General features: G+C 36.9%; 1 protein-coding gene across 20 annotated transcripts in view; it reads right to left on the reverse strand.

Moving 5' to 3' along the window:
- The window catches only part of NRXN3 (neurexin 3), a 1,723,243-nt gene that overhangs the window by 236,142 nt on the left and 1,460,256 nt on the right, over positions 1-26,845 (reverse strand). The gene's annotated exons all lie outside the window — the stretch shown is intronic.

Below are 26,845 nucleotides of genomic sequence, written 5' to 3' on the forward strand. Positions count from 1 at the left end.
GTCAATGGATCCTTCCTTTAAAATGTTGTCATCTTTCTTGCACTCTAATGCTACCACCTTAGTACAAGTCTTTATAGCATCACGGCGGTAGTATCTTAGCTTCCCCTCCATTCCCTCTCTATTCTCATCTATCCTTGCACATGCCCTTAAATATTTTCCTATGAAACCACTTCTCAGCTCAAAATACCTTTATGATTTCACAATGCCAAAAAACTAATCCTTGACATTCAAAATTCTCCAACAGTCTAAAATTGCTTTATTGTGTTCAACTTTTAAACTCAAACTTCCTTAGGAATTTCCAGTGCTTGCTATATTAAAGCTTTCTTCCTAACTACCATTATATAACCTTTATATTCCAGCCATATATATCATTCTCTGATCACTCCCTAGGCTTTCCGATTTCTTTCTTGAGATCATTCAGTTCTAACCATAAATATCCCCATTTCCTCTTGGCTTATTCAAACTCTGCCCATTCTTCAAAACCTAGCTCATGCAATGCTAACTTTGTAAATACCTCCAGGGTCAACTCCAAGTAGAAGTAGGCATTGCCTCCCATGAATTTCTAAGACAAGAATTCCTTTTTGAAGGTATACATCTAACTCACCTGTACAGCTTTCTGATTATACAAACAAATGGGCCCTGTGTCAGAACCAATAATCAGAATTTCTGTGGATAACTTTTAAAAGCCCCAGAGATCACTGAAATAGACACTCATGATTAAGAAACACTTTTTAAAGACATTTATCCTTTCACATATATGGTTCTTGCTTCCTTGGTAGATTGGGAAGTCTTGAGGGCGGAATTATGGCTATATTTGGTATTTCTTAAAAATCTACAAGAGTATCTGAAATACAGTAGGAGAATAAATATTTCTTGATTTGATTCACTTTTATGAATACAGTGTTCTGTGTAATACTGAGGAAAACATCATGTAGAAAGACACAAATCCTGTCTTGTTACTACTTTAAGATGATCTCCAAATAAAGGACATGCAATAAGGAACATGTTCAATATAAGTAGTTGGTAGTTAATTCCTTTGGGCAGTTTTGGATTTTAACATCACAAGGAATCTTATGGTCAGAAGTATTATAGGTAAACAAGAACATTATCTTATTATCCGCAAAATTAATCTTCAAAAATTTCACCAGAGGGGCTTCCCTGGTGGCGCAGTGGTTGAGAATCCGCCTGCCAAGGCAGGGGACACGGGTTCGAGCCCTGGTCTGGGAAGACCCCACATGCCGCGGAGCGACTAAGCCCGTGCGCCACAACTACTGAGCCTGTGCTCCAGAGCCCATGAGCCACAACTACTGAGCCCATGTGCTGCAACTACTGAAGCCCACGCGCCTACAGCCCGTGCTCCACAATGAGAGAAGCCACTGCAATGAGAAGCCCGCGCACTGCAACAAAGAGTAGCCCCCGCTCGCCGCAACTAGAGAAAGCCCGAGCGCAGCAATGAACACCCAACACAGCCAAAAATAAATAAATTTAAAAAAAAATTTCACCAGAGACTACAAAAAATGTCTTTAATATTAAAAAACAATGTAAACAGTAGAAATTAAAAGCTTTGACCAGTAAAATAAAGTGACAAGGATTTCTTCTTCTTTCTCTTCCTGAAGCAAGGGAGTGTGATTTCACTGGGAGATTGTGTCTCTCGTGTGTTGCTGCTATTCAGCCACAACATCTAAATTCAAAATTTGAAATGATGATAATAATACGGCCTTAGTATTTTTATACTTCTCAAATTCCAGACAACCTTGTTGATGTTATTTTTTGACTCTGCAGTTGGTAAAGGATAGGTTGACTGAAGTGACTATGATCACCCCAATTCTTGGTTTTACCTAATAGGCTTCTTCCTGCATCCCTTCCTCAATCACAACTGGTTTTAGTCATATTCCAATTAGAGAAAGACTCATCAGTGAGTGAAGGGGGAAATTATTGCTTTTAACCAAGCATATTTCAAGTAAAAGAACTGAAATTTCAATGTGGGTCTCTTTGTCTGCTATTGGTTAGTTTTGAGCCTCTTCTCTATTATTGCTTGCTATTGACAATAGAAGACATGATCTCTTAAATATATACTTTTAGTGCTTCAAAGTTTGGTATATTTCCTTAATTCCTCTCCTGAAATTTAGTGGAATTTGGGGATGAAAAATGAATTAGCTTCTAAAATGATGGTGAGAGAAGTGGTGAAATGAATACTATTGAACATTACTATGTGTGTACTGATGTACACTTTTGAAAAGCCTTTTGAGAACAGGTACCAAACGTCTAAAAATTCATTAATATTGTGGAACCAGTAATTCTACCTCTGTGAATTTATTCTGTAAGCATAGCACCCCCACACACACACCATGACAATAAACGTCCTCTGTACAACGTTTTCATTTTGTTTTTTATTTTAGTATAATCTTAAAACAGGTAACTTCCTTCAGCAGAGAGCAATTCCTGGAGAGGTACCCAGATGAGAGCAGCCAGCAGCCAACACTTCCAGAAGCTGAGTACGTGGATCCTAGTGTTGAAAGGAGGAGGGATCTGGGCAGCGCCATGCAGTTCTTACTGACTGTCTAAGGCATATTAGGTTAGGACTTAGTGTTTAAAGATTCTCATCCAGAGAGGAGGGAATTGGCTATGACTTGAGGGTGTCACGATCCAAAACAAATGAAATGGGAGGTGTGGATTTGGCTCCATAACACACTAACAAACACTTAGCTAAGTGATCTGAGACAAGTCACTTCAATCTCTCTAGACCTCATTCCCTCATCTACGAAACAAGGGAGTTAAAGTATTCGAAAAGTAAACTCTCTAGACTCGACTCCTGCCCTGTGCTAATCTGTAGGTTTATGAATTTCAATGGCTAATCTACATTGATTCCCCAGAATACACAAATAGTTTGTAGACATTTCTCAGGCTTACCCAGTCCCTTGGAATACTCCAATTTTAAATTCTCCCTCTCAAGTCTGATCTCTTTTAACCTTTCTCCCTCTTCTTCAAACTTTTTTTCCTTGCTTCTTATTTCAAGAAACCTGGTGGATTTGGGGACAGGGAAAGGAAGTCAGAAAAGTAGATTCACTGATTCTAATTCCACCTGCATCACTTCAATCTATTACCTTGTGATGTCAAATGCACCCTTTAAATATTTCTCATATATTCTCTCTTCATCACCCCGGATGCTGCTCCCGTGACTCAGCCTCTCATCCATCATCTCTTGCCTAAACTACTGTGAAAGCCTTTATCTCCCAGCTTCCAGTTCTGGCTTCCTTCTAATCACTTCTTCTGTCTACTTACACAGTAATATTTCTAAAATGCAAATCTGATCTTGTCACTTCTTTTCTTTGGCTCCCCATTGTCTACAGATTAACTCCAACCTAGCATGACCAATGTGAACATTAATGATTTAGATCTGTCTTCCCTGCTCATCTGTGACTGCTTCATATTGCTGGGTCTTAATTCTTGCTCTGTTATTTATTAGCTGTGTAACAACCAACCAATGTCATTGTATTCTTTAGTTTTTCAAAAATATTTGGAAGTATCATATAGAGAATCACCTAGCTCCTTGCTTCTTATAAGTGGTTGATTAGGAATACTCAATGCAGATATTTTGGGTATGTCTATAAACAGTTCACACCATGGACTGTCAGTGCTCTCTTTACTACTGAAAATAGAGTCATTAGCATCTTTAAATATAATAAGATTTGAGAGCCAACTCCAGAAACCCCAGAACCAATGAAAAAAAAACTCATCCTTAACAATTCGTTCCCCTACAATCGCTCTTGGTACCAAAATGTGTATTAGTCAGAGTTCTGTAGATAAATCATACACAGATACACACACACACACACACACACACTCTATTTATTTTTATTATAAGGAATTGGCTCATGTGATGATGGAGGCTGAGAAGCTCTATGATCTGTCATCTGTCAACCTGGAGATCCAGGAAAACCAGTATTGTAATTGAGTCCAAGTCCAAAGGTCTGAGAACCAAAAATGGTTCTTCCTCTGATTTTTTATCTCTTCCGGATGGATTGGATGTTGCACACCCACACTGGGCAACCTACTTTACTGAGTCCAATGATTCAAATATTAATCTCATCCAGAAACACCCATACAGACACACCCATAAATAATGTTTAATCTGGGCAGCCCATGACCAGTCAAGTTGACATATAAAAATAACAATCATAGTTAGGTTAGTTTCTTAATCTCTCACTGCCTCAGTTTCCTCATTCATAAAATGGGCATAATATCTCAGAGGGTTGCTATAAAGATTATACTTTTAAATACATATAATGTGCTTCAAACCAGGACTAACACAATTAAGCTCTCAATAAATGCTAGTTATTGGTATTACTTTTTCTAAAATGCTCTTCTCCACCATGTTTGCCTAATGAACCCCTACTCACCCTTCATCACCCAATTCAAGTGTTAATTTCTCTTTTACGATTTTGGTGAATATCTCAGTCCTCTTCTGTACTTGCAGTATCTTCTAAGTTACTAAGATACCTTGAAGATACATCTATCAGTATACATTAAACAGTTCATTACAGTTTGTTTTTAATATTTTTTTCTTCCCTTCTACCTAATCTCTGAGCTTTTTGAGGATGGGACAGTAGAAGCTCTCAATCAATGTCTATGGAATGCATTCATCATGTGTCACTATGGGCCAATCTCTTGTAATCTTTAGGGACAACACTGACAAGCCCTGGGGATCCTTTGCCACTGCACTCCTAGTTGCTTAGAATGGAGTGAGGCACTGTGGAATTCAGTCAGTCATCTTCTAAAAGAGAAGAACCAGTCTGGTTTTAACACACCCATTTCACTCTTGTGGAACCATTTGATACACATCAACACCTCACTGGGCAGCTGCTGCTTTGAAAAGGAATTGCTTTTTCCAATACCAGCCTGATAGAGCAGTTAGGAAAGAGTCATGTGAATAGATGCTAGGGATTCTGGTAATGAAATCCCACCAGTTTGTTATGGAAATCAAATACAATCTGCTTGCCGTGGGTATTTAATGTAAAGATTCGCTGGGCACAGGAGAAGCAATTAGGCTGCTGAAAATTACGTTTGCGTTCCCTATAATTCAATACTGACCAGTGTTAGCAGTGGAAGATGTGACAGGACTGATAACTAATTTCACATGCAATCAGTGTCATAAGAGGGGAGGGGAAAGCAAGGAGGGAGAAGCTAAGGGAAGGCGAGGGATCTATATGTATTCAGATGTAGATCAAATGTTACTTCCAAAGGTCTGATAATGACTTCTGCAGAGCCAGCCTCTGGGAAGAAGAACAATCCAGCCAAAATCCAATACTGAAAATAAGTTTTCATGCTTAACATGGGGGGAAAAAAATCATGAAGGCCATCCAAGACCGTTTCTCCTCTTGGGTCTCTCTTCCTTAAGCTAAAGACTAATTGGGTTTCACTTACATTTATAAATAAGTAAACAGTAAACTTTTCCAAGACCAGTAACATACCTTGGGATTTCTGTTCCCTTTGTGCTTCTCCTTGAAGGAAATTCTTATTTCAAATACTTTGTGTGTATGTGAGTATATATGTATTTATGTGTGTTCTGTCTCAATAGAACCATCACAGAAGTAAACTGTCTTGAACCATCTCTTATCTGTTCACTCTGTTCTGTATCAGATTTCAAGTCTTGCATTTTTGGAGGACTTCCTGTCTTCTAAAGTTGTTAAAAACAGCAGCACGTATCTTTGAGGTACTCAGATAACTGGGCACCAATTGCTATCAGAAAATAGAGCATGGGTCTTTTGATATTTATATGTTTATATCTATCGATTTATCTATCTGAGAGAAAGCCTTAAAATGCCAGCATTGTAGAAAAAAGTGATTTCAACTAAGTCTAGTGCTAGATAAACCGCACTGTGGTGTGGCAAAGGCATCACCAGCTATGGGCCCCTTAGTGGATTTCAGCTCTGGTTTAATGTGTTTCCTGCTAGAATGAAATGAAAGATGGACTTAGAACTATTTCTGATTCATCTCTGTGTGCTATGAACCTAGCCCTTGGTGGACAAAAGTGATCAACACATATTGGTTGAAGTAAGTAAGTATGTGTGAGCATTGGTTAGTGAACCAGTCATCGGTCAGTCAGTTGGTTAGTTTCTTTTAGGATTTGGTAGAATTGGGGATCATATGAGGTTTTAAAAGACTCCTGGGCAATGCTTATTCGAGTGGTACAACACTTGTCAATTACTTGTAAAAAGAGAACCCAATGCTAAGGCCAACATGCATTATCTCTTTGCTACTTAGAGCTGGGAAGTGATTTTCCTAAACAAAGTTAAACAAGCACAGTCTCTGAGCAGCTGGCAATGCACTTTCAGAAGCTTGAAACATCCATAGCCATGAGAGGCAGCTTGGAGGTAAGTCTTTCCTATAGGAGGCAGGACGACTGACTAGGACCTGACAGATTCATACACGCAGTAATGAGGAATTCTGCTCAGTATAAATAGCAGTGATACAAAAATTAGTGGTATAAACGCTACAAAGATTTATTTTCTCACATTAAAAAGTCCAGCATCAGATAGCTTAAAGCTGATATAGAATTTTCCCCAAAGTCATGTAAGACTCAGACATTTCTCTCTTTTATCTGCTATCTCTGTGTTCCACCATTCCTAGTACAAGACTTCCATCCCTAAAGTTACTTTATGATCCAATATGGATGCTGAAGTTCCAGTCATCATACCCAGGCAGCAAGAAAGGCAAGGGATGTCCTTCTACCCACGTCAGATCCCTTTAAGCAGACTTTTTATATGCACCACTGAACACTGTTGCAGACATATCATTTGCCAAACTTTAAGTCACATGCCTATTTAACTGCTAGGAAGGCTGCGAAATGTTTTCTTGTTTGTTTTGTTTTAAAGCTGGGTGCATTGTCATTGTAAATAACATTGAGAATTTGTTAATAAGAAAATGAGAAAATGGGTTTTGGGTGGGAATTGACAGTTTCTTTTACTTGGTTACATAAAGCCTGCCCAACTTTTCCATCACTTTGACCCCTTTGGGAGGCTCTCCTTTCCCCTGGGCTTTCTACTCATCAGAAAAGATCGCTGTACTGCAGAGAAGGGAGATGTTCCTGGAGGAGCTCTTTATCCACTTGGAGCACGTTGCCCAGGTGGACCGGGCAGCCCCCTGGAAGTCCAAGAACTCCCAGGCAATACTAGGCACCCTGGTTCAATCATTGGGCACCCACAAACCAGAAGCAAAGGTGAAAATGGTAACAGGGTAAAATATAAATAAGGAATGCAAAAGAAAAAAAAAAGGGGTCCAGAATCTTCAGGTGTCTCAGGCTTTATAATTTACAAGGCGTTGGCATTAGCATTGATTCATTTGAGTTTCTGGAGGCCTTTGTAGATTTATGCAGTATTAAATAACAGTGTCAAAGTTCAGTGCCTGTCTATTCATTACCACAGCATATACTTTTTTCAAGCTCAATCTGTAATATGTTAACAGGTTGAAAATTCCCTGATCACATCAATAATTGATGTCATAGAAATGATAATACTATTTATTCACCGCTTAGTATATTCCATGTATTATACTATGCATGATCCATGTATACCTTATTTTGATCTTCACATATTTTGCATTTTGCAATGAAGCAAGTATAACTGTCCTAATGTCACATAGCTATTCCCGGAGCTAGGATTCCATTCAGGTGATATAACTGCACATCCCAAACTTTAAACCACTGAGCAATAATGCTTCTTGAAAGATAAGGAAGTTTCTCAGTGCTGCCTTGTGCTATCTTGCTGTCTAGTCCTCTTCAACTTCTAATATTGTGAAATCACTGCGCATAGTTGGACAAACATTATACGGTTTTAAATAATATGTATCTATTTTGGTTAGTTTTTCATAGTTATAGATCATAAACAATTAGTATCCTGCCTTTCTCACTTAACATGTACCATATGCATTTTCTATAATATCTTGTTCTTTGTGTATAGTCTGTCTGTGTGTTTGAATTGGTCATCTTCTATACTTTTTAAAAGAAAGAAAAATATATTGTTATTACTAACTGAACCTGCATCCTAAATTCGATCTTCTAAAAGGCCAGCCATTCCACTGTGAAGTGGCTTGATCTTTCCCCAGGTAGCATTCAAAAAAAAAACAACCAGATGACTGAGCCCCTTTTAAGAAAACCCCATATTCTAGCTGGGGCTGCATCACATCCCACTGGCAAATGGCTCTCTCCAAAGGGAAATGTTACACCATTTTCAGGCATTGGCAGCTTTCAGTCCGGAACTCACAGCATAAAGAAGGAATGGGCATTGTACTTGTCTTCAGTTCCACAAAGGCTCTGAGAAATGAGTGAGCAACTACACTAATAATCTTAGTATAAAAATGACCACTTCCTTGCCCTGCTTCTTCCTTGCCCGTGGAGCGTGCCATGGCAAGAGCTATCACACTTAGTAAGGAAGGACATGAGTCTTTTGGGAAAGATGACATTTAGTTGGTTTAGAAGTAGTTAAAATTACTAGGTCAACCAACACAAATATTTGTAAAGCCTCTACAAGTGCAAAATAATGTACAGTGTGGAGGGATTACCAAGAGCAAAAGAAATGCCTCCTAACTTTCATATTTAGATGAAGTACCATAAGTTTAGTGCTTAGTGCTGCGACTAGTGCATAGTAGGGGATCAACAAATATTACTTCCTCTCTCACCCTCCTTTTCTCATCCTTTTCCGTAAAGGTTTTATTTTTAATTGCAGAGAAAGGCTATAAAAAGGCAAACTGTTAAATACCAACATAAAATTTAAATAGCCAGACAGTTTCATATGTTAATTACCTAATACCACCACCTGAAGTTTACTAAGTGCTTCACAGTACTTTCTAACCTGTAATGAACTTAGATAACACTATGTTTCTTTAAGAAGTTGTTAAGGGGTGCTGCATATCTTGTCTTTTATTTTATTTTACTTTGATTTTTCTATTCTCTGGATATCAGAATCTTGATTCTAACAGTTAGGTCATGTCCACATCATCAACATACTATATGTAACACGACTCGTGCATCCTAAGTTTTATTTCAAAATTGGTCGACATAGTAAGATCCATGAAGTTATATAGCGTGTCTGGGTTATGCACTTTGGTATTCCTAATGCTGGCAAAGTAGCTGGCATACAGTATTATGTTCAATCAATATTTGATGACCATATGAATCAATGAAATCAACTGAATCTACACTGTGAAGGGAAAAAACTATACTATTTACTGCACACGGTGATATATAGGGATCAATAGGGATGCCCAGTAAATTATCAGTCTATATTTCCTCCTCATTAAAGATCTAGTGATAATCCCTAACTAGTGTTGCCAGAGTTGATTATTTTGCTTTGTTTTATTTTTCTAGTTGAGTGTGGCAGAATACCTCCTCTTGCTTCACAACTTATTATAAATATTAGCCTTTTTCTCTACACAGGATCAAAGTGCGTCTCTGAGTAGACACTAATCAATCTATCAGTTGATTTCTTCCCTAAACCTCTATCCAACAGGCTCACTCCATGGCCTTAAGGTCCCACCCTTCATCTGGGTTTTCTCTGAAGAAATCTATGTTCTGGCCTTGCGATTGTGGCAAGCAGACCTCAACCTCTTTTGCTGGGATGAGCCACTTCCAATTGGGACTGTGGGCTGACAATGGTTTTCCCATTTGCACATCCTTGGGACACCCATCATTACCCTTTGGGGTAACTATTTTCGGTCCAGTATCATGTGGTGGACACTTTTCCACACAAACTCACCACACTGAGTCACACTGAAGGAGCCCTAGGGGTTGAATTACGTGACTAAATAGGCATATGAGAAGGCTCAGGGACTAAAACCTAGGTCTTCCAGTTTGCAGTTCAATTTTCTTTTCATCAGGATGTATTACCTCTCTTTGAGGAACCGAGTCAATAAAAACTACGGCTCTAAAGGAGGGGAGGATCACTGGGAACTGAATTATATAGGAGAACATTTTTAAACATAAGGGTCCTAGAATTGGACCCTTGAAATTAGGCCCTTGAAATAGGAGGCCTAAATTGGAAATGGCAAATCAATAAACACCTTTTATCAACACGCTCCCTGGCATTCTTACAAAAAAGTATGTTTAAAAAGCATATGAAGAAAAAAAATCAACCAATACAAAGAGACGTTTTCCAGTTTACACATATTTGAACTCGTCCCATTTCTATTTGACACTTCTACTCATTAACATATTGCCTCATGACATAGGAAACTAGAGGCACCCTAGGCTGGCTGGATACCAGCATTGCCAGGCAGGGTAGCAGTTGAGCTAGCACCAGCAAAAATCCATGGGCATCAGATTCCAACCCTTATTCACAGAAAGCCCCTTCTTACCTCCACTACAAAATGGGCATACAATGTAGTTGCTCTAGAGAGCTCTAGCAGAAGTCTGCCTGTGCTTCAGTTTTCTTTTTGTTTATTTGAAGTGAAGAAAGAAAACATAACAGACATCAATGTCTATCAATTCCGGAGAAATCAATTCACCATCTCCAGTACCCTTGCCAGTTTCTGTAATTTGTCCAACCTTTTCTCTCTCCACCACTCACTTATCACTAATCCAAATCTAATCCTAAAATTTCACAGTATTATGTAAACACGAGGAAAGATAAAACAGATTGTAATTTTGCCCAAAGGTAACCAAATTCTCAGTCTCCTCTTCACCATTATTTCCTCCAGAATAACTATATTGGTTGTACAAAAGTTTGAACCTTGCTGTCTCCAAAACCTTTTAATATTATGTCTACAGTAATTTTATAGCAAATGTCAAGACAAAATACAAGCACTGGGCTGTAAAAAGAAGAAAACTCAAAAAATCCAGGGATGTTTATCAATGAAATCAGATATCAACAGCCTTACAGTATAATCAGAGGGATCCCATGGCGGGAAAAATATGTACAGGATCATAGAACCTAGTCTATGGTGAAAAAAATTTTTGTGGATTAACATCTAAATATGTGGTTCAAACTACTATTTTCCCTGTGGTCTTGAAAACGTTCATTCCCTCTGCTTGACTTACTTAAATTCTATTTTCTCACCAGAAATTATGTTCTCCTGGGAAAAAAAATTAAGTTACAGGCAAATCCTGAATTTCTCTCCTCTCCACTGTGGGAGATGGTGGTTTCTGAAATTACATTTTGCCAAAATAGCTAGAATATTGTATCTGGATCTACGCAGTTTCCTCCTGTCTCTCTGGGATTGAAATTCCACACACTGCTGAATATTTAATTTTTTCCAACTGTTAGAGGAGTGAATTGCAGGCCAAGAGGAAAGCTGTCTTTGTTACAACCAAAGTGTTTTTTATCTAGAAAGATTATTCTCAGTTGACTAGTACAATAAACTTTTTATATCAGTGGATAGAAAAATAAAATTACGTATATAAAATGTATATAAATGTTGCTTTCCAAATTCTGTCCTCTCCATCACTTACATGGATAGCTTTCAAACCTGCTTGACTGCTAAGTCCAAAAATAGATATACATTTTATTGTAACAGTACAAACACACACACAAGTGCAAATGAACATGTGCATACACCATACACATAAACACATCCATATATACCTTATACAAAAGTGTCATGAACAATATTTACCCTACTGTCATAGCAAATTCACATTAGATTACTTATAGTAGCATGTCATCATATGCATCTGTAACATAACTGCCTCTGTTAAAATTCCCTGCTTCTTTGCTTTCTCCTAATAACACTCCCTAAAAGTGTGTCCAAACTGACCATTTCCTCTGTGCCACAGTGTGCCTAAAACACTGACACATATGTATTACATTGTAACGATTTGGGTTTTTTTATATTTATTTTCCCCATTCTTCCGAGTTCTTGAAAACCATGGACTCTGGATTAAACATTTTGGCATTCCTAATAATCAGAGTATCATATGGCACATAGTAGATGCTTAATAAATACCTGTTGACAATTCATTCATCGGAAATTCTAACATGAACATAAATCAGTAAAACAATGAAAACTTAAAAGTCCATGAGAGAATTATTCTACTTTGTAAAAATCAAATTCACACAGAGACTTATTAGAGAAAAACGTAACAGTGACCCTATGAGATGGTCCATGCTAATTGAAATGAGTCAGCTTACTGCCACATTTCCCACATTTGCATGCTCAGATAAGGTCAGCAGCTGCTGCTGATCACGTATTAACGTAAATAACTGGTGTTGAAATAATCAGAAATGTTTGCGTGAACACAGTAGATTTAGAATATCACCTGTAGACCGTGAACATCACAGCCACTTCTAACTAGTCTTTACTCTCCAACTTTTCTTTATTGTTATTTTTTTTAACAAAGAATAAAGGTATCTCTGCGTTAGTTATTTATTTAGTTTTGGGCCTCCATAGTAATTGAGTGTCCACTGGGGAAGAAGGGAGAAGGCTGAAGAGGTAGAACAGCTGCACATTTCATCATGAAGATTTACCCCGAGGTAACAAAAAAGACATTTGTTAATTTCCCTCCTGAGTGGGTTCTGGAGGCTTTCCAATGCTCAAACAAAGACAGCCTCATTAGCTAATTCCAAAGCAGACAACTGCTACCAAGCTGCAGTCCCGAGTTCAGGCCCCTTCTGCTATGAAAATCACGGAGACCCTCCATCATTCTGGCTCGGCTAACCAACAAGAACTCAACGGTGGGTATCCTCCCAGATACCTTTTTATCCATCATTTTGGGTGATAAATACTCATTTGTCTCCTGCTCCCTCTTCTGGCTAATGGGGCACAGCGGCCCGGGTACACACAAGGGTGTAGTACCAATGATGCTGCCCATCAAGGCTATGCAACATTGTGACAGCACATACAAGGACTAAAGGACCAAGCAGAGCCCAGTAAACCCTAGGCAGGATCCTATCCAGACCCTAGGACTCCTTCTCCCAAACCACTTAGCAATATGCAGGATGTCGCCTAAGAAAACGATAATCTTACCAAAGTTTCTGATGAAATAATAATAATTCTTATTTGAAATAATGTTCTAAGAGTTCATCCTGGCATAGGCCCAGGTACCACCTGAAGACAGAGACCCCAGATGATTATCAAGGCTGGACTCAAGTGACCACAAAGAGAACAATGGCCTGAAGTTAATGATACTTCAGAGGAGAGGTTGAATCCTCATCAGACCATAAAGAAAGACTGGTTGTGTAGCTTCACACTGACTGTAAATCAAACCATGTTTTTAAAGAATAAAATGAGAAAAGAGCCTCAGCTCTGAGATATAAAAGCGATCGTAGTGCTGTGGGGTTTTTTGGTTTGTTTCCTGATTCCAGTGGTGTATGGTTTCCTGGTTAGATAATGGTGTGATTTTAAACCTCACTTTCATCTTATTAGGAAGTTGTTTTTTTTTTTTTTGAATGGACTTTGGAGAATATGAGGAAAGTTGAAAAAATATAAAATGAAAAATAGATTTTTCTAAGAATTTTCCATTTTTATTTATCTTTCCTCTCTCCCATACCTTTATAGCAGACTATTCCAACACATATAAGAAAGAAGGTATCTCATAGAGTAGAGTAAATGCTGACAAGTCATTTTTTCCCTTGGTTTCATCGAGTTTTCATTAACTGGAGAAATTTTCAACTAATTATTAAATACTTTTTTCCCAAACAATTATTAACTATCATCTCTGTGCAAAGTACTAGTTAAACCCAAAGATAAGGAAGCTTCGGGCCCTAACATCACCTCAAAAAGGAGAAAATGTGAAAAAATGACTAAAACAAGGTCTAATTGTAGTAAGTGCCATAAGACCCATATAAACTAGGTATTTTTGTTTTGTTGTTGTTTTTTTAATTTTTATTTTATATTGGAGCATAGTTGATTAACAATGTTGTGTTAGTTTCAGGTATACTGCAAAGTGATTCAGTTATACATATGCATATGTCTATTCTTTTTCAAATTCTTTTCCCATTTAGGTTATTACAGAATATTGAGCAGAGTTCCCTGTGCTATACAGTAGGTCCTTGTTGGTTATCTGTTTTAAATATAGCAGTGTGTACATGTCAATCCCAAGCTCCTGATCTATCCCTCCCCCTCCCTCCCTTCCCTCCTGGTAACCATAAGCTCATTCTCTAAGTCTGTGAGTCTGTTTCTGTTTTGTAAATAAGTTCATTTGTATCATTTTTTTTAGATTCCACATATAAGCGATATCATATGATATTTGTCTTTGAGTTACTTCACTTAGTATGATAATCTCCAGGTCCATCCATGGTGCTGCAAATGGCATTATTTCATTCTTTTTAATGGCTGAGTAATATTCCATTGTATATAGATATGCCACATCTTCTTTATCCATTCATCTGTCGATTGACATTTAGGTTGCTTGCATGTCTTGGCTATTGTAAACAGTGCTGCAATGAACATTGGGGTGCACGTATCCTTTCGAACCATGTTTTTCTCTGGATATATGTCCAGGGGTGGGATTGCAGGATCATATGGTAGCTCTATTTTTAGGTTTTTAAGGAACCTCCATACTGTTCTCCATAGTGGCTGTACCAATTTACATTCCCACCAACAGTGCAGGAGGGTTCCCTTTTCTCCACACCCTCTCCAGCATTTATTGTTTGTAGACTTTTTGACGATGGCCATTCTGACTGGTGTGAGGTGATATCTCACTGTAGTTTTGATTTGCATTTCTCTAACAATTAGCGATGTTGAAAGAATGTGTGAAGGGAACAAATATCCTTCATCACAGAGAAAGGCAATGTGAACAAGGCTTTAGCTAATCTGAGGTAAGCCAGATAAACTAACAAGGCAGAAGGAATAACATGGAAAAAAGGCCTGAGAGAGCGGAAGATTTGAGAGAACAGTAAGACAAGTGTGGTTCCAGCCTGGGGCTCAGAAGGGGATGAAGTAGGAGATGATGCTCAAAAGATACATTAGGTGTTGAAGGCAATAAAAAGTTGGAGTGTGCTTGTGTTTGCTGTCTCCTCCCACTCCCTCTGGCCAATGGAGTGTCCTGACAGTCTTATAATGAAACAAAGTTATCGTTCTGTTTTAAAGAAAACAACTTTGGGGACATCTAACAGATTAGAGAGAAGGCAGCTCAGAGGCAAGAATATCAGGTCAGAAGCTACTGTAAAAGTCCTTGTAAGAAATGGAAGGGCTGAAAGGGGACTGGATCCCAGATGCATTGCAGATGTTGATTAGGTAGGGCTGGACTACTAGTCTACTAGTTGATTTGAAGGTAAGAGATGAGTCTGAGTTGATCCCACAGCTCCCAGCCTCTGTACAGGGCAGGTAAGCAGCATACGGAATGTAGTGAGCAGACCTGAGCCACAATAAAATGCCAAAGGTAATTCCAGCAGAGACACCTGGCAGGTAGTTGAAAACATGGTTACAAGTTAATTTAGGGATCATTCAAGAATTACACATAATAGTTGATGGCAAATGGATAAGATCATCTATGGAAAAGTATATTTTAAAAGAAGTTACAGAAAATGGGCTTATCTCTAGTTTTCAAATATTTTCTAGTTGTTAGAGGAGCAGAATAAATCTTTTCTCAAATGTGTGTTTAAGCAAAAATGGTGTTGTCTTTGGCAACCTCTAGCTTATTGAATTCCCATCTCACGGAGAGAGGAAACAAGTAACTATGAAACACCATGATGCACTGGCCTTACACATCCAGCACATTAATTATACTAGTTGGGGCAGTAGCAGGATGGAGGCTGGAATAGGTAGAAATAAACAGGAGAGAAGATGCAGAAAAGATTATTGTAAGAAAGTAAGATGAGAAAACACTGTACACCACTGTAAAACTTGGAATTGAGAAGAAAGAGTTGGGTGAGTATTTATTTATTTTTTTAATTCGAAAGTAAGTGAGATGGAAAGAAACAATAACCACCGTCAACTAACTCAGGAGCTGCTCTCTTGGAACTATAAAATGGTTTTACAGCCTGCACAATCTTGTTATGAGATAGCTCATTATGACACAATTTCATATATACAACACATAATAACTACATGGTTGCTATGAAATTGTTAGCCTATAACTGGGCTATTAATCCTGTTCACACAACACATTGGTTATGAAGTACTGTGCACTTTCTTCTTTAAATGCAGAGTCAGTGCTCTTGTAGTAGGTAAGTAATATCTTGCTCCTAGATTTGTTTTATTTAGCCCAATCAGTGTTTTAAATAAAAGAAAATTTAAATACAGGTAATGAATTCAAAGTGTGAGCATAAAAGTCTTGACTTCTGGCTTGTCTTGAAAAATAAGAAAATTTCATAGGATTGGTCCAGCATTCCTGTGCAGTAATGATGAGCAGCCGCTCAGCAGGGGCTGCCTCTTTGAGACTGGGTTCTCCAGTATGCCACAGTCCCCACCATTCTCTGTTGTCTCTTTGACAGGGAGGCCAAGCGTTAAGTGCCAGTCTGGCCTGAACTATTGTTTTCCTGACCTCAGTCTCTATTGGATCATTTATTTTATATGCCCCCTATAGCCATATGAGTTTGTTACCTCTGTGCTAATGAAATAAACTGAAAGTGACCTCTAAGATGACTTTAGAATGAAGATCATCATGATAAGGTATCTAGATCTGTTCTTAGCTGTGAACTCAGGACACTGGCTATATAACATGCTGGAGCGAACAGTAAATCCTCTGGTAAAAGACGGGTCAGAATGAAACTAATAGAAACAAGGACTTGATCAGGACTGAGATAGGAGGAGTGTTGCACCTTGGGAATGAACAAGGATAGTGTTCAAATGAAACTGTGGCAAACTCAGGCTATTTACCCCAAATGAGAAAGAGTATGAAGGCTCTATTTTGGGGGGAGGATCAGAGTGCAGGGTAAAAAGCACAGACATAGGACAGCTTGGTAATCCTTGGATGGAAGTCCAAGGAACAGCAACAAAGAACAGAAGCAGAATCCGATCCCTCGCAGAAAGGGCTGATAAGTACATAGAGGAAAACAGACCTCAATCACACTTGTTGCAGCTGAGAAGAGCTCCCTGAAAACCTGGAAGTCAATGCCCTTCAGAGAGTACAAGTATCTGAGAAACCCTGTATGACCCAGAGACTAAAACAGAAGAAGTGGGTGGATGGCCTGGCCATGCTACAGGGATATTCAAGGGCACTCTCCCTCATTCATGTTTCTAAAGCATTTAGTGTTTCGCCCCTTAAGAAAAAAGTAGGAGTGGCAATTTCTCTGGAATGCCAAGATGTGAGTGTGTACAGCAAAGCCTGCACACCAACCTTAGGTCTTTTTACACCCCTTAGTTATTATTATTCTCTAATTAATATTGTCCCCTTATCACTGCATGCATTCACGTACACAAATACTCACATGCACCTGCTGTAGTATGAAGGATTATATGAAAAAGTTATTCTCTTGAAATTTGAGATTACAGGTTATCTAGGAAATCAGAAATTTGTGGATAATCAATGGACCATAGAGAAAGAATGGATAATTGTATAGTCAAAGGTTAGCCTTATATTGATTTTGTTACATCATATGTCAGAGGACACTGTTATCTTAACTTCTGATGACCCCTTTTAATGATGATGCTAAAAGGTACCAGATCCACTTCCCCAGAGCCTTTCTGGATCGGCTTGTCAACAGTGAGCCTCTGCCCCTGATTTTTTTAAATAAACTTTGAATTTAAGAATAGTTTTACACAAAAATGGTATTGTGGGATTGGGGTCTGCTGTATTAATAGTTATTTACTTTAAAAATCCACTTATCTATCAGCATTAGATTTGTTACATCAATAAACAAATACTGACTAACTATTACAGGTACTTTCATTTGTATCTATACACATTAAATATAACAGACTTTCTGGTATGTTAGCATTGCTTTAATAATTACATTTTCAAATACTAGGGGTAATCATGCTTATTATTCATCATTTACATTTATCAACATGTCTATACTTCAGTCTAAAAATAGCAGTTGCTTTATAGAGAAATTGTTAACACTGAGAACTGTAGCTTGTCATTTATCATTACACATTAAAAAAAAACCCACAATAAAAAAAAAGAATAGTTTTAGATTTACAGAAAAGTTGCAGAGATAGTGCAGAGAATTCTTATGTATCTTATATCCAGTTTCCCGTTTTTAACATATTACCTTAATATAGTACATTCGTCACTATTAATGAACCAATATTGATACATTATTATTAATCAAAAGCCATACTTTAATATGATTTTCTTAGTTTTTACCTAATCTTTCTCTGTTTCAGATCCCATCTAGCGCATCAAATTAAACTTATGCCTCCTTATGCCTTGGTTGTGACAGACTTTCCTTGGTTTCTCAGACTTTATGTTTAATGACTTTGACAATTTTCAGGAATACTGGTCAGGCATTTTGTAGAATGTCCCTTAATCAGGATTTGTCTGATATTTTTCTCATGATGAGACTGTGGTCATGGGTTTTTTGGAGAAAGACCACAGTGCTAATGCACCATTTTCATCATATCATATTAAGGGTACATATTATCGATATGATTATCGTTACTGATATTGACCTTGACTAAGGTAGTGTTTGTCAGTTTTCTTCAATAAAAATTACTTTTTACCTTTTCCACAGTATACTCTTTGGAAAGAGATCACTATGTGCCATCCATACTTAAGGAATAGGGAGTTATACTCTACTTTCTTGGAGAGGGGTATCTATATAACTTATTTGAGATTCTTCTGCATGGGAGATATGTCTGTTCTCCCCTATTTATTTGTTTACTCAATAATTTATTGATATAAGTATAGAGTCATGGATATTTATTTTATATTTGGGGTTATAATCCAATACTACTTTTTTTTGTTGCTCAAATCACCTCTGACCATTGGGAGCTCTTTCAGTTGGCTCCTGTGATATATCCCTATCATTGTGTTTGGGTTTTCCTGCCTTCCTTCCTCCCTTCCTTTCCTTCCTTCCTCTCTTTCTGTCTATCTGCATTTTCTTACTTTTGGTCACTAGAAGATGCTCCAGTCCCAGAATTAGCCATTTCTCCAAGGACTCCTCGTTCCTTTTATTGGACAATGGTATAGACATTGAGGCCTGGGTGCTAAGTGCCCCTCGTGTTTAAAGTCGCTCAGGTAATCTCTAGCCCACTCTCTTCCGCTCTTCAGGTTTTCCCCTCCATAACCAGATTTGCAGCACCTACCTCCCAGCTTCCCTGATTTAACTCTGTTGGCCTCACATCTCTCCCCTGCTGAATCACCTTATGCTACTTCCTTTCCCTTGCCACTTAACCAGGGCAGTGTCTCTGCAGATTCTAGTGTTTGACCTTAAAATATTTGAAGTTTTATCTTCCTTTGAATTTTATCATCATTACTTATGCTGTGGTACTTTCTCCTTCAGGCTCTGACCTCAACCTCTGTGCATGTGAAGTACTCATGTGCATTTTATGTGTGTGAGAAAACACTCTGCCATTCAGAGACTATTTAGAGGACCTAAGGAAATTTTACTAGCCACACTGGAAAATCTCTAAGGAGCTCAGAGTTTAAAAGGATATAAAAGATAGAATAAGGTTCACAAAAGCAGGGAATAACGTTAAAGGATGCATATCCCATAAGTAGACCTTGCAGCATGGTGTAAACAGTAAAAGACCATGGACCTAGAGCCAGACAGCCTGAATTCACACCTCAAACCTCAGCTCAACCACCTTCTGGTTTTATGTCTTTACACAAGCCACTTAACTTCTGCGAGTTTCAGTTTCCATATCAACAAAATGGGGCTATTAATAATAATATCCACCTAAAGCAACTGTTGTTAGTGTCAACAGCGTAAATATCGTTCAAGTGTCCAGAACCGTGCTGGGAACAGAATAAGCTCTATATACATTGATTATTGTTGTTTTTATGAATATTGTCAGGGAAACTGAAGACTGAATCAACTAAATCTTGGCACAGAAAGCCAATAACAACCCATAGCGTAAGATTTTGTTTGCTCTGCTTTGGGTTAGGAGTGTGGCATTTATGATCTGTCCGGGGCAAGCAAAGAGAAGGTTTAGGGCTACTACTTTAAACAGAGGTGTGATGACACAGAGAAAGTAGGACTAGGTACTTTTAAATGTTTCCTCACAAGAGAAATGATCTTCACAGTTGGAGGAATCACAGTATACATGGTTGTCAAGGAAGATAAGCTCAGAGAGAATAGCAGAGCAATTTGATTCTCCCAATTAGTTCAAGGATAAGGCCCAAATGAATGCTATTCTGGGATATTGAGAGGACTTGTATAAATGACTGTTGCACCGTTGTTAGAAGTCTTTAAATAATTATGGAAATAGATTAAAAAACTGGAGGTCAGGAAAAGTACCCAAACTGGAAAATAAATAATAATGATAATAATAACAACGACAACAAGGTAATACAAATGGGACATTAGAAAGCACTGCAGGGTAGAACTAAGGTTTTACTAATAACACTGCATTTTATATTTCCTGTGAATCCCAAATGATTTATTCACTTACTAAGAAACAACCACCTGACCCTCTTTGCTTGCTCGGTAGTATAAGAAGAAATAAAGAGAGAAATGTGTCCCTGGAGTGACATTTTCTTACACAAACTAATGTAAATCACACATCTCTATGTTGAAAGCTTGTCTGACAGGCATTTCCAAAGCACAAAACAAATCTCATAACAGGTTAACTTGCACTGGGCTGATGTTGGTAAAGGACTTCTAGTACATCAGAGAAGGCTGGAAAATAATTTCCATGCTGGGAAAAAAAGTCCCCAAATATCATGGTGCATTAAGGGCTTAGTACTAGCTTAAAGTAGTCTTTCTTCTTCTCATGACCAGGGACAATACTGTCATCTAATCTAAGTAATAATTTAATCTAAGGCAAGTGGAAGGATTGAAAGGTTTCACAGAATATAGAAAGAGGGACTGAGATAGTAGAGAAATGGGATCTTCCCTTCACCAGTGAGGGGATCATTCTGGTAGACTCGTACTGTATGTATGTCAGACTCACTGCTGTACGTATCTTAACAATTACAATTCCATATCGTCACTAAGTAAAGATAGAAATTTAAAACTTAGGGAGTCTTGGTTCAGAACACATTTGAGGACCTGCTATATACTAGGTATTGTCATATTTCTTATTTCTTTTAACTCTCCTTAATTTTGATATCCAAAATTTCCCTATTAGGTATCACTTTTAGGTGAAATAAGCTAAAATTTAGAAAAATAATTCCCCAAAGTCATGCAGCAGGTAACTGGAAGAACAAGGATTCAAACACACATCTTTCCAACTATGTTACGCTGAGTCTTTACCGCCTTTCTGAACTATCAGCTCACCTCTTCTCATAACGCATAATTCACAGACCACAGAGGAATAATTGCCACACATTTCAGAATGTTCTATATCAGCTCTGCCCAATAGAAATATAGTGTGAACCACCTATGTAATTATAAAAACAGTCAAAAGAAATATGTTACATTAATTTTAATAATATATTTTATGCAGCGCAATCTATTAAAATATTATCATTTCAACATCTAATTAATATAAATTATTCATGAGATAGTTTATATCTTTTTTAATGTTAAGTCTTCAAAGTCTGGTATATATTTTACACTTATACTGCACATTGCAATTCAGATAATAAATTTTCAGAGCTTTAAGTAAAATACAGTCCTATCAGAATGATAAAGTTGTGTTTAATGGAAAATATTTTATGCTGCTTCAGCTTTTAAATTTAAATTTAAATTGATTATACTTAAATAAAATTTAAAACTAATGTCCTCATTCATCCTAGCCTTATTTTAATTACTCAATAGCTACATATGTCTAGTGGTTATTATATTGAAGAGCATAGTACTAGATGAACAGTTAGTATAAGCTTTTCTTTTCCCATATTACATCTAAGACGTCCATAGTTAACAACTATGAAAATGAAAGCTAAATCTCGTGTATCCAATGAAGACAGAATGGAAGGCATTTACTGTAAATAACTATTTCATGTCTTTCATCTCTTGGTGATTGTCTACAATAAGAACAAAACAAGGTAGGTATTACAAGCAAGTGGTCTGTTATTCCAATTTTATTTTCTAAGAGAACAGAAGTACAGCTGGTTGGATAGAGACAAGGTAGCACTGGCAAATGTAAGCTGGCTAATGTAAGGCATTCATACCATCAATGACTCCTGCAACTGAATTATTTTGGAAGATATTTTTAATACTGTCATAGATTCAAGCATTAACAAACAACTACTAATTTTTAATTAAAGTCTGCATAAATTATGTCAAGAGTGTGAAATAAACAACTGTTTAAAGTGTTGAACAAACTACACACAAGTAGTCTTGGAATTGTCTAATATGTAGAAATAAAAAGAACGAAAATCATCATGATGTCTTGGAAGGATATGTCTAGAAGAAACCATCCTTGTTAAATAAACACAAACTTACACCTAAAGGAGGCCCCAAGGCACTTAGGCGAGCTCACAGCTACTCTTGTTATTTGCTATGTAAACTGGCAACAGTGAGACTCAGAATTTTTCTCCCTTTCAGCCATCTTTCTTAAGCTTGTCTCCCACAGACTTTTGGGCCATCATCATTGAAGACCTAAACCTCTCTATTCTATCAGAGAATTTCTTGAAGCATCACAGTGATGAAAAACTGATGTTTAGAGATTATCAACCGCAAAAAAAACCGTCATGTCTTCATTCTCTAGGAGCTGGAATTTCTTCTTAGGCTTGAGATGGCACTTGCACTACTCTTGACTATAACTTATTCTAGGGACCATCTAAATTTAAAAGGATATAATATTTACTATAAATGATGTAGTATCACTAGACTTTAATTCTTCATTTTTTTCTTGATCCCCAAATATCTAAAGTAGCCAACACATTGTCATTAGTATCAGTGGCTCTCCATGGCACTAATTTTTATCAGAGCAGGGGAAGGATGTGTAATTCAAACACACCTCCAGTCCCAATGATTCTGATAGCCCTTTTCCCACCTCCTCTAGACTGAGAACCACTAAAATATCAATGCATTTATATCCTGTAACAGCTAAATTATATATACTTAGACATTATTTTCAAAGAAACTTTAACACTTAGGTGAATGTGTCACTTTTCAACAAAACTAGTATGAAAACACCCCAATTTAGCAAACAGATAGGTCAGTATTGGTTTTTGCATCATAAAAGAAAACTTCAAAGGGTTTCTCTAAGCAGTGAGTTGCTCTAAAACATTTAAATGATTATTCAACTTTTAAAAAATGATTTACACACAGCACTTTAGGAGGGCATCTATGGTAAAGTTAAGTGCATCTGTACCATTAAAATAATTATTTGTTCTAACTGAGGTTATTACCATTTTATTATTCAGGCCAGTGGAGCTGTCCCAATTGCCTGTGGTGCTGAAGAGACTAAAGAAGGCATATCATATTGGTTAACATTTTATTTTCTAAAAACTGTAATGCCTCTTTGTTAAATAAGGATTCATCAAATTGAAAGTTATTACCTCTGCTACCATAATTAAACTTGTGTTTCATTCTGAAGTGGCACTGGATCAATGAAAAACAATATATCTCTTGGTGCTTTTTTGGTTTGTTTTTCCCTAAGTTGATTTTTAAAATGCTGTTGTTTAACACACACATATATAATACAAATATTTTCTGAAATGCCTTTATCCTCCCATTTTATAAATTCCAGAATTTTATTTTCTTAAGTAGATAAATGATTATAATAGTAGTTTCTTCTCGTTTACTGAATTGATACTAAAAGCAATCATTAATGAGGGGGAGAGAGTTATCTCAAAATGAAGTCAAGAGTTTTTTCAAGGATTCTATATGAAAAAGGGCTAAGCTATGGGCCATCAGTCTAATAAATCTCACTGGACAAACATAACTTGATACTATGACAGATGTGTAATATCAAATAAGGAGATGAAAATAAGCAATTACTATGTATTTTCACCTTTAAAATACCAGAAAGTTAAAATATATGATAACTTATTTTTCAAATAAGATTCTAAATGACATCAGATGTGTCATTGTTTTTCATCAAAGCCACAGCTGGAAACTTTTTGACTTTATCTGCTATTCTTCTAGGCATTCTTTCACTTCTTGCCTCATCTTCCTTTTTCCATTTAGAGAAAAAATTATTGTTTGTTGACAGATGATAAAATCTCTGCTTGACTTATACTTCAAGTTAACTAGCTCTTTAGGATTTTGGCTAAACTATATAATTTTAATCATACTGTCTGTATTTGAGACAGTGAAGGTCTTGGAAAATCATGTTACAAATTATTTATGAAAGATATACAAGGAAGATGAAAGTACATCACTAATCTGAAGGTTGATCTTACTATTAGTAGAAGTTGGAATTCATCAGTATTCAGGAGACGGAGTATGAACATATATTGCAAAGAAAAAGTCTTTGTGACTTAGTCTTTGGGTTGAGGTCACAATTAGGCTAAATGGGTTATTTAATTTATAAAAGAATACTGAAATTTCATAGCAATAATTGGAGAAGATCAAAAACATTATTTTATTTCAGTGGTAAAAACCCATCTTAGAGTCTCAAAAGTCACTGAAATACATAGTTTCATCTTCATCATTCAGGAGGTAGCAAATTATAATGTCTAATTTCATAAGAAATTCTGACTTGTTCAAATCTATGAGAGTTTGTATGAATGTATGTTATTAAAAAGCAATCCACCGAATCTCAAAAGCAGTATGCTGAGTAAAAGAAGCCAGACAAAAAAGGGACATAATGTACGATTTTATTTTTTAAGAAATTCTAGAATAAGAAAACTAAACTATGGTGGTAGAAACCAGATCAGTGGTTGCTTATGGGGAGGAGAGGATTGGAGACAGGCATGAGGGAACTTTCAGACGGTATTAAAAAGTTCTGTTTCTTGTTAGGCATGTGGGGTACCCAACTGTATGCATTTGTCAAAATTCATTGGATAGTACACTTAAGAGCTGAGCATTTCACTGTATGTAAGTTATACTTAACAAAAGTTAAGACCAACCAAAGCAAACTATTGCTCTATCCAAACATCAAAATAAACCCCAATATAAGAAATTGGGTCTACCATTAAAATGACTGTGAACCAAAAAGGGTTCACTTTTATGAAAGAAAGGGCAAAAATAAATTAGAGGATGCCCACCACAGAGAAATGGAAACCCTATTATTACTAAATCCTTCAAATACTAAGTTAGAAATGTAGGAAGCCATGCCAATAACAATTTTAAAAACTCCTTTATATGAAATACATAAATCATATTGAATTGAAACCTGCAAATTATAGTTTCATCAAATATAGTATATAAGCTAGTTTTAATGCTCAAATTTGGACTAACATATCACCTACCTATTCCAAATCTATTAAAGGGGCTTATTTTTGTAATTCTTCTATAAAGGTTTTTTAAAATTTAAGCTTCACTTTGTGTTTTTCTGGCAATTGTGGTTCTGTGAAAATATTGATTAAGGTGTGGACCAACGTAGAACAAGGAATATTCTTTTATGCATATTTTAAACAATTTTTAAAGTCCTAAAACATGGTTGTTTATTGAAATATAGGATTGTGGCTCAAATCAGAGTGAATCTGTGATAATAGTGATTCCTAAATGGTGATTTCACTGAACGCATAGTAATTGAAGAGTGAACTTCCCATAGGGAAAAAAAAAGAAAAAAGAAAAAAAAGAAAAAGCAAGAAAAAGTGAATTCCTTTAAATTTCATATCTTTTTACATGAATAGCATGTTTCATAACCAGAAACATAAATAGAATAATTTTCATAAATATTTTTCATCTAAATGTTGTCCAAAGCCATAGACACTGTGAATAAATTTATAGCAAAGCTCTTATTTGGCAATGCCAGGGCCCAATGCTGTTAGTATAAATATAATCTCAATGTTCTTTGTCCTCCACCAGCTACCACTGTGTCTGTTTGCTCCACTGATATTCACAGGAACTTTGTTTTACGATGGGAGAGAAGGAAAAAGTTGTTGTTGGAGCTAAGGCCCTGAGAGACCTTAAGAAGCTGGAGGAGAAAGTAGGGCTTGAGAGATGGGTTGTAGGCAAAAAGCTGGAAGAACAATTAAAATTCAAAATTTCAGGGATAAGAACAACTTCTTAGCCCAGGTGACATTTCATGGTATAGAACTGGGGGAAAGGTCATTGATCTCATCTCTATGGGAAACTCAGCATTGCTCTGACAACCAGGGGATTGTTAGTTTGGGAAGAGATAAGGTCCTGCACCAAGGAAATAGGTGGCTCTCCTGATGAATGGTTTTCACAGTGGGGCATATGCAATCAGATTTAACGCCAATGCTTCATGGACAGTCAGGTGGTAGAGAAAGAAACAAAGACTAATTTGGGTACCATATGATGTCTGAAAATGATTGACTGGTTTGTGGGTACATATGACATACTCCTGATGGATGTCCCAGGAATAACTGGCTAACATTTTAAGAGTGCTAATTTCTGACAATCAACCCAGCATTGACTACTGCCTTCATAACCTTGACAATAGTTATAGGCTGGTGGGGTCTAGGGGATTTGAGTTACTTGTTGATATTCTGTTTAATAGATTCTAGAAATCTTTTACTGTAGAAACAAGGTGAATGTGCAAATAAAATATATATGACTTCACATTTTATAGAATCCACAACAGCAAAGCAAATGTAGGCTTATCATGTTTTTGTGGGTAAAATCTATTGCTCATGTTTCTGCAAGCCACATGTATATATTTTCTGTTTCACGTTGCAAATCTAGTTTCCACTCCACAGGCACTCAGTAGCATTTACTTAATTTTTATTACATCCTTATGCAATGGTACTGTTGTTATATTTACAGTAAAGTTTAAGCCAGCTCGATTCTAGCATCAGTGACTCATTAAGAGTGAGCAATTTGGTGCTTAATGAGTT

The sequence above is a fragment of the Balaenoptera borealis genome (assembly GCF_965194805.1).
Source record: "Balaenoptera borealis genome assembly, chromosome: 3".
In the NCBI taxonomy this organism is placed as follows: domain Eukaryota; kingdom Metazoa; phylum Chordata; class Mammalia; order Artiodactyla; family Balaenopteridae; genus Balaenoptera; species Balaenoptera borealis.